At 44.9% G+C, this 15034-nt stretch overlaps 1 protein-coding gene across 1 annotated transcript in view; it reads right to left on the bottom strand.

The window, feature by feature from the left end:
* Agbl1 (AGBL carboxypeptidase 1) overlaps nt 1-15034 on the bottom strand; it is a 661380-nt gene that overhangs the window by 572900 nt on the left and 73446 nt on the right. The window lies entirely within an intron of this gene.

A 15034-nucleotide genomic window follows, 5' to 3' on the forward strand; every position in this document is an offset into this window, starting at 1 on the left:
TGAATACATGTTTATTCGTGTCTCCGCAGGGAAAGTCACATACCACAGTTGCCACCAAGGACTGCCTGACAGAGCCATAGATAATGTTGAGGGAGCTGTCGAATAGCGGCAGTTAAGACAAGCAGCCAAGTCTGGTATATCTGAAGTTGGGGTTGCCACAGGGAAAGTCCCAATATGGCTGCCTTTCCCCTGTGTCGTTTGGCTCCTTGCTGTTATGGAAGTGGTGTTGTCTCTGCTTTGGACTGGCAAAGCACGCAACTGATAGGAAGGAAGTCATCTGAGGGCTGAGTGCCCTGGAAGGAAACCACAAGGGTGGCTGTCTTCCTCCAGGTGGCACCAAGTGGTTCATCATGAGTCTAGCGTGGGTTGGAAGACACGCCCAGGTGACTGCTGGCCTAGAGAAGATACCTTCAATACCTGAGAGCAGTCCATTCTGATAGGGTTCAGAGAAGGGGTGTGGTAGTGTCTGTGGGTGATATGACATGTAACTGAAGCTGAACTTTCTGACTGGGAAGAACTTTGCCCATGTGTGTGGTGGGTTGGGGAGCTAGAGTGAGAAAAAGATACACAGATGCTCTCCTCAGCGCTAGCATCAAAGTGAAAAGAGCTGGGAGGAGGCTGGGGTGTTGTTTGCTGTCTATTATAGTGGATGGGACACAAGGGAAAGAGAGTGTACATTAGAGCTCGCTAACCGTCTCTTCCTGGGATCCCAAAACATGGAATCCATGGGAAGAATCAGACATCAAGGAGAAAGTGAGTGAGACTGAAGAGATGGAGGATGCTATTTCAGGACGCCCTCCGTACGGAGAAAGGGGCATCCTTGACCATGTGTGCAGATGGGGGCTTTATAATGGAGGCTGTCACAATCAGGGAACAGTCTGTCTCTGAACTGCCGGAACTTTGGAAGCATTTTAAACAAGCAATGGGAGAGTCCCTCGCAGCTCTGCTGGGGAAGTTGACAGACAGGGAAGCAGACAGGATCCGTTTGAGTACTGTCCCAGTGGGAAAAAAATGCAACTGCTCATCCCTCCTCGAGACAAAGGCTTCATATGAAGTGATGCAGGGTCCCTGATGGACAGGCTCCCACAAGCCATTAGGGATGCCTGACTATCACTCAGTGAAGTCCTCATGGGTATCAAAGATGAGAAGAAAGGATGGACACATATTACCGAAGGAACTAGGTGACAGGTTTTGTTCCATGCCCAGTTCACTGAGCCAGACAAGTTTGTGTTCACTGAAAGGTTAAAAAGAAGAAGTTACTTCAGCAGGGACCTCAAGACTAGTTTGGAGATTTAGTGGCTTTGCAAAGACCATAGTAGAGCACAATTTAAGGTCAGAGGGGCGCTGACAGATTGGGCAAGTAAGTCACGTTCATGAGCCATAGGCGACATATTTCACCTTGGACATCGGTATACTGGATGTGGAAATTGTTCCGCCATGCTGGGTCCTTTCAGCAACCAGGTGTGGCCAAGAAAGAAGCAATGGGTGCTGGCCTAGAGCCCATCAGACCCAGGGAGCCAGCTTTCCAATTGCCCTCTAAATGCCCACAGATCACTGCTGCTGTCAGCCTCAGTTATGGGGAGAAGCTTCTCTTTTCTTTGCAAAAGGCAGTGGTTACTTCAGAGACTCATAACCTGCTAAGCTGCTGGGAATAAGTGGCTGTTACTGTGACATAGTAGTTCAAGGCGTCTCCGTAAAAGGAAGAGAACAAGCACACATCTACATCACCTTCTCCAAGGTTCACAGAACACTCCTTTTCAAGGCCCGGGAAGCTCACAGAACTGACCGGATTGACAAGATGCCCATGTCCAGAATTACATAAACAGTAAACAGTTGTGGAGCAGCAACTGTTCCGTAGAGCAACTGCCTGCCTGAGATCTGGGGCAGAGAGTGCCACCCACGCAAGTCTGTGTGTCCTGACCCTTGCAGGGATCACGTGTTTGGGTGACACAGCTGCCTGAGTTTCTTGTGTTCTTGGAAGTCAAGAAGTCAAGCTCCTGGAAGTAATGTCCCAAAATTAATTGGTTCCCCAAGATAGCCTTTCAATAGAACCGGTGCTTCGGTCTGTCATTCCACAGCTGAGAAGAAGAGACATTTGTTTGTAATTCCCCAGGAAAAGTTACACAACAGTTTATTTTTAGATTTTGTTAAGCAGAGGTTATATAGGAAAATATCCTACTTTTTAGGAAAGTCACTATTGAAAAATATGAATGTCTTTAAGTTATTCTCGGAAAAACAAAAGAAGAGACTGGGGAGATGGGAGGAGGAAGGAATGGAGGGGTATTTTGTCATATTTCTATCCTCTATGCCTCTAAAGGCTGCTTGGGGAGATGACCAAGTGAAGGTTATTGATTCCAGGAGACCTGCTAGGGGCTTTTCCCAGAGTAGGAAAGCCAGTTAGTGGACTATCATGGGGTCACATGTTTATTTAATATTGTTTCCATGTCAGCATCCACTTGCGGGCGTGCCTTAGTTTTGAAGCCCCGTTATACCACGTCACTTCTGGCCTAGTGAAACCTTCCCCTCTCCAGGAATGATTCCAATATGATGCCCTTGTTCCTCAATTCACGGACTGTAAACAAGCATTTCACTCACCGACTGTCAGTCAGATCTACTGGGCAGCACCAAAGTCAGGTAAATAAGTTCTCCTCACTCCATATGCCTATGAAGGAGTCAGTCCATAACCTCTGTGAGCAAGTCTTTAAATGAACCATGGCCCTCAGTGAAGGTCTGGTCCCTTCTCATTCTCCCTTTCCATCACACATTGACTCCCTGCCGTATCCAGATTCCTTTTTAGCACCTATGGACAGACCCACCTATCTCTGGGTCTGAAACTAGTAACTGCTTCTGAGAAAACATGTGTTCGGTTCTGTTGTGTCCTCTGCTCGACACACCAAACCGAACCTCGCCCGGGTCAGCACTGTCTTTATGAATGGATGTCTTAGCTTACGGTTCCTACAGACAGAAGAACTCTAAGACAAAACTACAAAGAAATGACAGCAGAGGCCAGGCTCAGACAGGAAAAGAACTCGTCACATAAAGACTATTAAACACCAAGACGGGCTGGGGAAGAGAGCAGACTACCAGGCTGAAAGCCCACCCTGAAGGGTTGTTCTATGGGGCTTCGCATGCATATCTGGTAGAAATTCGGCAGAGTTCTGCCTTCCCCTCTTCCGCACCATGATTTCTTCGTCTCTATGTTTTCCTGGCGCTCTTCACTGAGACTATTATATGGACCTGTCTATCAAGATACCTCGACAATTGTCTCTGAAGAACCACAAGGCCAAGAACAGTCCAAGACACCTCTGCCAAAAGCTAGTCTATGCTATTCTTCAGATTAATTTCCCTGAACTACAGGGTGAGCAAATGCGTGTGGGCGTGTCAACCCAAACAGAGGACTGAGAGCTCCTGCAACCCAAATGAGGCCTGCAGGACCTCAGGGTGCTAGGTGACAGACTCTGAGACTCTGCCCTTCACAGATGTTCAAATCCTGCCTTTCTCTCAATGCTACACGGCTCCATTATATGAGCCACTCATGCTGGTTTATGAGACAGTACGTGCTTCTAGCCAAACGTGTGCGAGAGAGCTCCCCTGAGCTGTAATCAAAAGAGCAGAATTACAGCTTCAAGTATTATTTTTCCACAAGACCATGTAAGTGCACACGAGTGTTAAAAAAAAACAACATGGAAATTCGATGCTATACTCCATGGAGGCTTTTCTCATAATATTAACAGACCTTTTATTTTTGTTTGCTTAGAACATTTTCCATTGCAGGGCTTTACTTAGCTCCCCTGAGATTTTTGACCTATGTGAGGAGTTGATTTTATTTTGGTTTTTCCTTCATAATATTTTGTGCAGCCATGACCCTGAATTAAGGATGATGAGACTTATGCCTGGTGATGTCTGTGAAAGGTCTAATATTCCTCCAATGCCTCCTTTAATGAATTACTTTAATGAAGTACAAAAATATTTCTTGCCTTGGATGATCTTGACCAAACAGTGCTAGAGACCTTTGCTACCTAAATGAGGTTTTAGTCTATCTAATATTCAAAGTTTAAAAGAAAATTGGAGAGTAACAAGGAGATAGTAAAGAAAAGTATTTCTTCGTGAAAAGTGCCAAAAATGGCAAATATGGGACACAGGGCCCTTCTGTGCAGTGGAAGGTTGATGACATTTGTCTTTGTCTATTCTAAGGCAATGCGACCAATAATACATCATCCTAATGACCTTCATTCATTATTCATCTGGGGTAAGAAGAAGTGGGTGATGGAGAAAAAAGGTTTTTAATTGTCTGAGAGAAAAATCCCTTTTCAAATAGCAGTGATGCTATTCATGGTTTCCCTGTTAATCCCCAACAAGCTGCCATGTTTACTAACATCTGAAGTAGCTAAAGCCCTTTCTTTGTTGACCCTACATCAGTCGATCTTTCTCTGAGAAGAGTTTGGGAAGTTTTACAAAAGTCAATAGGTATCTAACACCTGACAAGTGGAGATTCATCCAACTTCGGAAGAGGAGAAGTGGAGAAGAGCCGAAGAATGAAATGAGGGTCGCAAGGATCAGCAGCTTAGAGGAATTCTGGAGATTTTGAAAGAAAAACACCACTTCTCAGAGCAGAAAAATATTCAGGCAAAACTGTGAGTTTTCAGACACAGCTCTGGGTGAGCTCAGAATCTGGGGGCCTCGAAGCTCCCCTCTTCCAAGCAGACCAGCTCTTCTGTAATCTGACTGGAGAAATGGCTTCTTCCTAAGATAGCTTTTGGAGAAGCTGATGCCGTGTGTGTGTGTTTGTGTCTGTGTGTATGTGTGTGTGTATTCATGCATGTGCATATGCATGTGCGCACACACACACACACACACACATCTTAATTTCCTAGAAAGTTAAGATGAGGTACATAGTTTGAAAGATGGGAGGAGGATGAAAAGATGGAGGAAATCTGAAGGTCATGTATCTTTCTGCTTTCTGGGTGATGCTGGTTTGGTTGGCCATGCCAGCTATAGCTAAAGATCTTTGGCCCATTTTTCTACTGTGGAATCCTTGAACAGCAGAGACTTAATTCATGTCTCACTCCAATTCACCTTTTTGTATTCTCCTCCTCTCTCTGGGTTATTATGTCCTCTCGGAGACTTCCTTACTTCTACTTAATTCTCCGTCTGAAACGTGGTCTACTGGTACCCTTATTTGGTATCCTCATTTTTATTCAAAGCATTTTTAATTAGAGTTCAAATGTTTTGCTTTAGGAGAGGTACCCATTGGTATTGATTTTTTTTTTTTGCACTCAGGCAAAAAAGAAAAATATAGAGAAATCAGAAAGTATTATGCGAAGGTATCAATGGTGCTTAGTTACAAGAAGGGGCACTGGTGATCCTGTTAGCCTGTTCAGATTTTTCTAACATTTTTATTCCAAATATTCTACCATACATTTAAATAATTAGGAGAGTAAAGGGGAAAGAACCTTGTGATTGGAGCTACAAACTAGTAGCCTGTAGACTTTCAGTTTGTGCCATGTTGTCAATGTTTAATCACAGGACAAGCAGGCCTGCAGGTTGCCATAGCAACCACCTCACCTTTTGTCTTACCCCATCTCCTTTAAAAGTGAATTATCTTGCTAGCCCCTGAAGGCATTGGTGAGCAGAACCAACTTTACAAAGGTATTTGTCTTCTAAACAGGAAAGCCTAGAGACCTTTAAGCCTCAAAGGATTGACTTTCTCCAAGAGAATCTGGAGCCTCATGGCAGCTGCCTGTGAGAGATGCCCAGAGTCCCAGATTAGCACATCTACAAGTTCGGCCTTCTTATTTGGCAAAGGCAAAGGGGCCTGTCTGTCATTGCTCTTCTTTATTCCCTGATCTCAGCACTGTATCATTCCTTTGGGTGTAGAGTAAGATCCTTCAGCAAAGGAAATCTAAGGCTCTGCAGCTGAGGACGTGAGACCAAAAACAGCTACATCCAGGAATGAGACATACAGACCAGTGTAAGGCTCTAAACTCATCTTTGCCATCCACAGATACTCATGCCCGCTTTGTTGGTCCTGTTTCCTGTGTGGACCGCTCGGGTCTCTGCCAGCTGTCTTCCCGGAGTCCTGAGCAAGGCTGGACTCCACCACCTTCTAGCTGTGCAACCTTGGGCCTGTGATTTCACACCTCCTCCACTCAGTGTTTCACCCAGATTAAAAAAAAAAAACAAAAAAAAAAACAAAAAAAAAACAAGAATAGCTTCTTCATTCTTAATTTGAGAGAATTAATTGAAATAATACCATAAAGCAAGCCATCTAACGCTGGACGTACAATAACTGCTCAATACCTGCCACCCATGAAAATCGCCATCATCAACAGGATCGACACTGTTTATGATTTTCAACAACCCCTCAGTTCTCATGGGCGACATAGTGTCAAATGTCCCAGATATGAGCATGTTCCTTTTGAAATCCCCGCTCAAGAACAGGAGCACCAGGGTCGAACATTGACTGTACCATTTCCTAGCTCTATAATCTTGATTGCATTAGTGAGTACTATGGTTTGAAGGCATTTACAGTTAAAGTGTACCCTCCTCCTATCTCTCCTGCTAATTCAGGAGCAGCCTGTGTGGGTCATGGTAAACTCACAGATGTAAGCCCCATCTATATGATCAAGAACAAGTTATATATTTGCAAAATACATTGACATGGGGTGAAAATTTCCATTCCAAAAAAGAAGTGGGGCATAGAGAAAGGAGTGATGCCAACAGGAGACCAATAATCACTGCAGGGACCATGCAGCAGAGCAAGTCAGCTCACCACAACAGACAGGGATTCAGAAAGGAGCAGGGCATGACAGCCGCCAAAGACGTGATCCCAGTAGCTACTTCATCAATCTAGCCCCCCCGCCCCCCAAGTTTCCCAAAATTTCGAACACAGTACCACCAGCTGGGCTCCAACTCTTGATTCTCTGAGAATATTCCATATTCAAACCATAACAGTTATTCCTGGGTATAATGAGATATATGAATCTAAGAGGAAATGCAAGGATTTGAGGCCTTCTAAAACTTCTGGGGAGGGATGTGATTCTCAACTACACATCTAATGTGCTCCCTTGGGAAATTTTTACCTGTAGAGATCAAAGAGTACTACGCTTTGTTCAGAAGTTTCCTCAAAGTCCATTTTCTGAGCATGGGTAAGCTCTTCCTGTGCACAAAATCAAACTCAGAGCAGACCATCACTTAGCAAGGCTCGTGGAACTCCACTGTACTTCCAAGGTCTTCTCGCAAGCTTTCTCCTCGCTGTCTACCAACCAGGAACATGCACATCCCAAAGCTTGTTCGGTTCCAATCAGGACTTCACACACAAAGTGAACCGTGCACTTCGACCCACAGCACCCAAAGCCCACAATATCTCACCTGGAACTCCCAGCACTGAGACTCGAGATAAAGATGTCCCTACCTACAATACGTATTGTGTGCACCTTTGCCGTAGATTGTTCTGGTGCTTTTCTAAGTGAACCAATTTAGAGGATATCTCTGGACAAAGCAGCCTTTCCCAAGGCTCCCAGATCACATTATAAGACAATGAGCTGCCTGCCCTCCCCCCCCGTAAAACCAGGTACAAGAGAAACTATTTATCTGCTCAGTGTTTCCTATGTTCTGAGCATAATCATTTCACATGGATCATCTCGCTTGTCTTATGAAAGTGCTGTAGGCTAAGCTCTGTGTTCCTCGCTTTACAATGAGGATGCAGAATCTGAGAGGTGTTGAACGACTTGTTGAAGTCCGTCAAGCTTACTTACACATGGCATCTCTAGGATTCTACGCCATCTGACTGGAGAGCTGACATCCTATGCTGTCCCCCCAACCCTTGATGACCTGTTAGCATCCAATTTTGCATCCAGTACAAACATTTGACTCTTCCCAGAACAACCAGCTTCTTGTGAAATGTTTCTGGAAGGCTGTTAGAGATAAGCCCAAGGGTCTCAGAGGAAATGGGTTTCTCTCCCCATCTTCCGTCTGCCTGTTTCCTCCCAGTTCTAACGAGAAGCAAATTCCAGAATATTTATGGTCCCAAATAAGTAGCCAAAAACTATTCATGTCACTCGAAGCAATCTGGAGTGTGTGGGGGGGGTCTCCCAGATAGAAGCTAGGTGAGGCCAGGCCAGAAGTACCTTCCAGAATGTAACGAAAAAGCAAAGATTTTGAGAGGAGAGGCCTGAAGTTGTCCACTCCCTCTGCAGTTGCAGCAGAGACTTGGCTCCTGTGCAGAGAGGAAGCAACGAGATGCAAATGGAAGCATAACTAAACACTATCAGGAGTGGAAATCGCACGCGGTTATTTGTTGCTCAAACATCAGTAATGACGTCAAATTCATTTACAGGTGCCCCTTTCTCTCCGTCGCGTAGATCCATCTCGGCAAGCTCGCCTAGAAAGTGAGCCTTTGTCTCAAGCAAATCCTGCCTTTATAAAACTAAGGACACTCTCTCTTAGTTCCAGGAATAGTGACTCAGATGGGGAAGAGCCCATCCCTAGTGTTTTATCAAATGGTTTTGAATCTAAATGTTTCTCTTTGAAATCAGAAGCCCCTCTTAGTGGCTTCCTATGGCATAGTTCCACACCAGAGGAACATTTCTCCTCAGGTAAGCCTTGGAGTCTCCATCCGCGTCACCCTGCAGAGTGGAGGATATGCCATTCCTCCTGTCCTCTGCGCTCACTGCCTGGTGTTACTCTCCTGAGAGAAAGGACACCAGAACAAAGATCCCCTGATTCCACCATCCGCATCACATATAGCAAGCAAATCAATATTCTTATGCCATAATTTATTATTTTTTTTTCCTTTTTGAATGGTTTTGGGGCTGGAACCTAAAGTGGGCCCAAGCTGTACCCACAAGCTGGGATTTAATCACCTTTTTCTTACTTTTATTTTTTTATATTTGTTTATTTAGTGAGACGGGATCTCACTAATTGCCAGGCTTTGAGCTCACATTCTTCCTATGGCTTCATAAGGAGCTAAAATGACAGACCCACAGGCCTGGCTTATACTTTTCCTCAATTCTAAAGTATGTCTTCTAGGTTTTTGCAAATGGTCAGATGTTTCCAACCTGGCGCCTATTGCAGTTGGCGGCAATCTTTTCCCACTCTTAGTGGTACGTGTATATTGATTGATGTGCCAGTCAGTTGGTACAAGAAATTTTTTCGTATTGTCGACTTGATCCTTTAGAAAATATCTGAAATCAACTGATTACCGGCAATAGGCAGCAAACTGGATGGTTTACTTTATACACAAATAAACAGAGACCTTTTGCCTCCAAACAAAGTCCCGCTGCTGCTGTTGGCAATAAATTAGCAACTAAAATCATGCTCACACACCTAGGGTGCTACATTAATTTTCTCGACAAACATCTATTGAAAACAGCATCAGCGATATGCCAATGTGTTCCAGGCACTATTGCTGTCACTAGGAACACAGCTAAAGACAAAATGAAGTCCCAAGATCTCATGGGACCCTCATGTGTGTGAAGGCAGTGGAGGGGTGCAAGTGCCAATATCCAAAGAAACTTCAGGAAGAGGCAAATGGAAACTTGGGTGGGGGTAGCGGCAGCTACGTTAGACTACAGGATTGGGGAAGACTTTGCAATGGGGCTCCTGGGCCGAGACCCGCATTGTAGGAAGGAGTCACAGGCAGGACCTGAAAATAGGATGTTCCTGAAGTCTTGAGAGCACAGCAAATGGAAATTGTCAAAACCCAACGAGTAAAGAATAACAAAACTCAGAAGCGCTAAAGCCAGGGGGCAAAGGGAGGGGAGAAGCTATAGGCACACACACATCTTGAGAGCCATCGCAGAGAGGTGTACAGAAATGAAGGACGATGTCGGCCCAGGGATTTCCCACCCTTCTTCCTTACTATGTGTGTCTGACATCTCTGCCAAAGAGCCCCAAGGAACGAGTAGCTTCGCCTGGAAACTTCAGGGTCATTCCCAGATATCCACAGTCTTGCTTTGAGTTTATTCTCCCAGCGGGTGAGAAGGTGCTCACCGAGCCCCAGGAATAACTGTGAGCCCTGCTGAGCCCCTGTGGGGGACTTTGTCACTCACTTCACTGGGCTGCTTCCACAGTCAGCACATTCGAGGATAACAGCTGGAGAAGACAGTCAGGATTTACATCTGGAAGGAAGAAAACAGAGATTTCCTCCACCTGTCCTCTCTGCCAGTTGATACTCGAGGCACCTGTATGTGGCAGCCCCTTCTGCTTCAGGCCACAATGCAGCTGAATACTATGGACTTCAAGGAAGACAATTGTATGGTTTTATAGACATCATGGGATTCAGCCCGCGCTTCCTGGAACCTCCAGAATCCAGGATGAGAGGAGGAGCAAAGAGCACACACATCCAACCTTCTGCCTCCGGCCTGGTCATCCAATAGGTCATTGCTATGAAATTCCAAGTCCTTGAGCCTTCTACAAGCTCCTTTGACTCAGCTCCAATCGGTATTAATATTCCATCTTCTCTCCTATCACCTGGATTACACAATGACCTCCTTCAAGATCCTTATGTCTCCATTCTTTCTTTCTGCATAGCCCATCTTACTAAAGAACAATATGGAAGCTTTACACACACACACACACACACACACACACACAATTACCACCACCAAAAAATAGACAGTCATGGCTCCCGGAAATGTGGAAGGACTCAGGTTCCAGCAGAAGTCTGAAATTAGGGAGAGAAGCTAAGGTAGAGGTTGAGTGGCATCTCTAATCCTCACTCTCATCTTTCAATTACACATCTATGCCAAGATTTCACTCAAAATCACTTACTTTTTACAAAATAGATTTGAAACCTTCTGGAGTGGAATGAATGGGTAGATTTTATTCCCAACACACCCAGTGCATATTACACGGCTATGAGGAGCTTGGCCAACGTCGTTGATCCTCGTGACAATAAGACTTTCTCAACCTCCCACTGTGTACATACGGGTCTGGGTATTATTTATTATAGGGGACAGCCTAAGCATCATAAGATGCCGGTAGCAAATTGGTCTCTATTCCATGACTTCCAGGAACAACCCTCCAGCAGATGTGATAGTCACAATGCCCTCAGCTTCAATAAACGTTCTTTCGGGGTAAAATCAATCACACTGAAAGTTGCTGTCATGGAATTGTTAAATATTTACCTGTCTTACAGGACTGGTTTGGGCTTTAAATGAGGTAATAGATGAAAAGATGCCTTGTAACCTGCTGCTTCTAGAATATGTAGAAAACAGTTGATCATGCATCTTGATGCGAATAAATAAGCATACTGTCAATCCTGGATATAATGAGGAAGCGGTCATGTGCCTGTAGCACTTCAGAATGTTTATCTTTTTGTCTATCCCTTTAAATCTTGGCGAGACTTTATCTTTGTCAACCCACAGCCAGTCATCAATTATGCCAGAATGATACAAGTGCTAAAATCTAAAGGGTTTACAGCTCCACAGCCCCAGGTGTTAACTCCTGAGTACCCAAAATAAAAACAAAGTAAGTTGCCTACTGATGGGCTGAAGGGGACCCGATTTGCATGTATTTGTTTGTTTATTCATTCCTTAGCTCATTCAGATAACTTGCTCTGGGTGTCTGCTGTATAAAATACATTAGAGTTAATGGCTTAAGAAATAAGAATTACTGGAATACAGTGCCCAGGGGTGAGGCTCACTCCATCTAAAGTAAGGGTCAGCACACTGCCCACAGCTTATTTTTATAAAGTTTTATGGGGACGCAGTCATAGCCATTCCTTCCTTTATGTGCTTCCTATAGCTGCTTTTGCCCTCTCAGGGCAACGAGGAATAGCTCTAACAGAAAGTGTGTGGTCCACAAACCCTAAGCTATTTCCTGCTAGTCCTTTCACAGAAGAGGCTTCTACAGGAAAGATGGGCACTAGAGAACAGCCAGGTGTCATTCAGTGCAGGGCACACATCTTAGGAGACTAATTTCAACTTGAACAAGCCCTGTCCCTATGTAAAATCAACTCCTGGAACCCCCCAGTCGTAGGAATTATGAACTAACATTGACTTTTACCAAATTTATTAAAATCCAGTGCTCTACACCCACTCCCGGTACAAAGCCTCTTTCTGTATTAGTCGTTATTTTTAAAGGGGACAGACCTGCCTACCTGATTAGCCATGTCCCCGTGGATGCTACAGTGTGATCCCACAGTATCAGGAGAGTAGACATCAAGACTACTATGTAAACACTGTGTCTTGCCCTTATAGAGACTGTGTCACGCAATAATTATAGCAAATTCACGCCATTTTCATCCACAACTTGAAACCTTGGACACTTTTAAGGTCTTTCCAAATGAACACTATGGCCCAAACTTGCAGACAAATCCTAGGATAGAGGGGAAGCCCTGGAGACAGGTAGTAAAAGATAGCATCCTGCTGGTGTGTAAGAACTGACCCTAGCTAGCAACTACATACAATGTTACCTTGTAGCCAAGTTCTGTGTCAGGTAGGACACGGTCATCACCACCATCCACAGCTCCTTTAAGACCAAGGACAGTCACCTCTGAAGAGTCTGACCATCACAGGACCCTTCCCTATCCTATCCTCCTGCTGACTAGCACAACTCCACTGTCCTCAACGTCTCGGGTTCAGTTCAATTCCTTAATTAGGTCCATTAGGACTAAGAGACTCCAAAATGACTGAATGGGGGCTTGATGATAAATACAAGACTCCGGCTTTCTCTGGGTCAAATTTCCTATCTTATTTTATTTTAGGGCCACTCTTAGAGAAGTATGGCACACTTTTCTAGCCTCCCACAGGAAGCATCATGGCACACTCCGTCTTCAAGCTGGAATCCCAAACAACAGGCCAAGACCCGCCCCCAAACTCCACACTGACATTCATTCAGAAGTTTTCAATGTTGATTTCCTCCAGATCCCCAGAAACGTCCCTTGGAGCTTCTCCGAGGCTACCAAGAGTCGCGAAGCAATGGAAAAGCCACGCTGTAATTAACTGAAGTCTCTGCCTGGGCTCCCATTGTGTCTACTGCGCATGTGTCGTTTACACTTGGGCTTTGATGATAAAAATGGAAGATTTTGTTCCAAAGAAGTCTCAACAACACCCCTCCCCAAACCCTCCACTTACGGTACTTATGGTAAATGAACCTAAACTCAAGTGTAATGACAAAGGCCAAGTTAGATCGTATAGTCACTCTGGGGTCTGAGCCCAGAGTCCGGGGTTAGAGTGACAGAAATATGAAAACGGGGTGCTTTGGAAGCAGTCACAACTGAGGTAGAATTTTGTTTTCCTTGTGTTATTTGTGGGGGTCTCAGTAAGTCTTTATTTTCTGCCAGCTACATCTTCCTGGCACGTAAAATGGGCGTAGTAATATGATTATTATATAAATGGGGATGAAGAATTCAATGACGTGAGCAAAGTGTCCAGCAAGGGTCATCATCACTACTTGCTGTGGGCGTTCTTGTATACAGTTGCTCTCTTTCCAACCTCTCCCACTACCCAACTTACACAGGGCTTGCAATAGCAGTTCATTAAAATGCCATCAAAGGGAAGGAGGGACTTCTGCGGAGGAAGGACTGATCTAGGTCCTTTACCAGTGGCCGCAATGTTCTAGGAGACTAGCGACCCTAACTACAAGCGTTGCTGCTGTCAGGCAAAGACAGCCTGAGTAAAGCTACTCGGACTCCCCCGCCCTCGGTCAATCCTGCTCAATCATGCTAGCACCACTAGGAAGGCAACAAATTCCAGCCGCTGTTCTAACCCCAGGCTCCTCTCTCGCAGCCTCCTCCCACCTCACTTAAATAATGGCTGCGCAGATGCCGCCGAGACCATCTTCAGCTAATTTCCTTCAAGACATGCAAGCTGCTAACGCTGGGAAGCACAGATAGTGTGCACTAGCAAATATGGCCAAAATTAGATTAAAATAACCTCCCGATAAACAAATTACTCACCGAAAATAAATATTGGACTAGTAACGGTGGAGATAACTAGAAGAACAGCCCCACCACATGGTAGGAAGAGAAACTACAGGAGCCACTGCCTGCTGCTCAGCCCACGCAACCCGCAGCGTCGGACTGGGGACGAGAAGGAGAAAAAGGGACAACCGGGATAGTCATAACCCTTTAACTTAAACTTTTTTAAATAGTTTACGTGCTTACGCAAAATACGTAAGTATTTAGCAGAGAAGGCTGGACTTGGAGCCCAGAAAATAAAGAGGAATATGCCCAATTGAATGTGGCATGACGTAATAGGAGCCTGTAAGCGTCCCAATTCCTGCTCGCTCCCTTATCTCATGTCCTCATTCATCAGCCTTGCCTAATGGTCACCCTCGAAGCAGCAGATACGGCCCCTCCCACACACACTAGTGTTCCGACATCTCTCATTGGGCCCCATTTGAATGTTATGTGGAGTGAACCGTGTAATGTTTCTGACTTAATACACGATCTTCCAAAATAGCGCCCCTCCCCCCATACTTGGAAACTATTTCCTTAACTTCCTTTCTGCATCTGGTTGTACCTCCTTTGGGTTAAGTAGACCTAGCCTCTGGAATCTCTTCCTGGTGCAGCATAGGGCTTAGCTCACGGCAGGTGAACCCTGAAGCCTGCTAACTGGATAGATTCCTTAAGCCTTCCAAACTTCAGTTTCCACACTTGTAAGATGGGAATGGCAAAAGCTCCTTTTCAGGTGACACGTATCCAGTGTCTGACATTCTTAGAACTCAATAAAAGGTGGATATAATACAAGTGTTGTCATTTAAAGCCAGCACTGTGGTGATGGATGTAACTTCCTATGCTGCCTTCATATGAAGTCAATTGCAACAATACATCCCTGTGTGACAAAATTATATATATATATATGGAGATGTTTGGAATCAGGAAAATATATTGCGTGAGTCCCTAGAAGACATAGTAGAAGAGATATCAGGTATATGAACATACCACAATCACTAAGACCCAGTAGAAACATTCTAGAAAACTGGACTCCCTCCTTATCCAACATTAATTGGCAGAGCCACTGATGTAGCCCCATATGAGGTATAAAGATGTAGAAAGGAGCCCAACTCCTAAGGGAGTTCTCCAAGA

This window comes from Chionomys nivalis, chromosome 23 (assembly GCF_950005125.1).
Source record: "Chionomys nivalis chromosome 23, mChiNiv1.1, whole genome shotgun sequence".
In the NCBI taxonomy this organism is placed as follows: Eukaryota; Metazoa; Chordata; class Mammalia; order Rodentia; family Cricetidae; genus Chionomys; species Chionomys nivalis.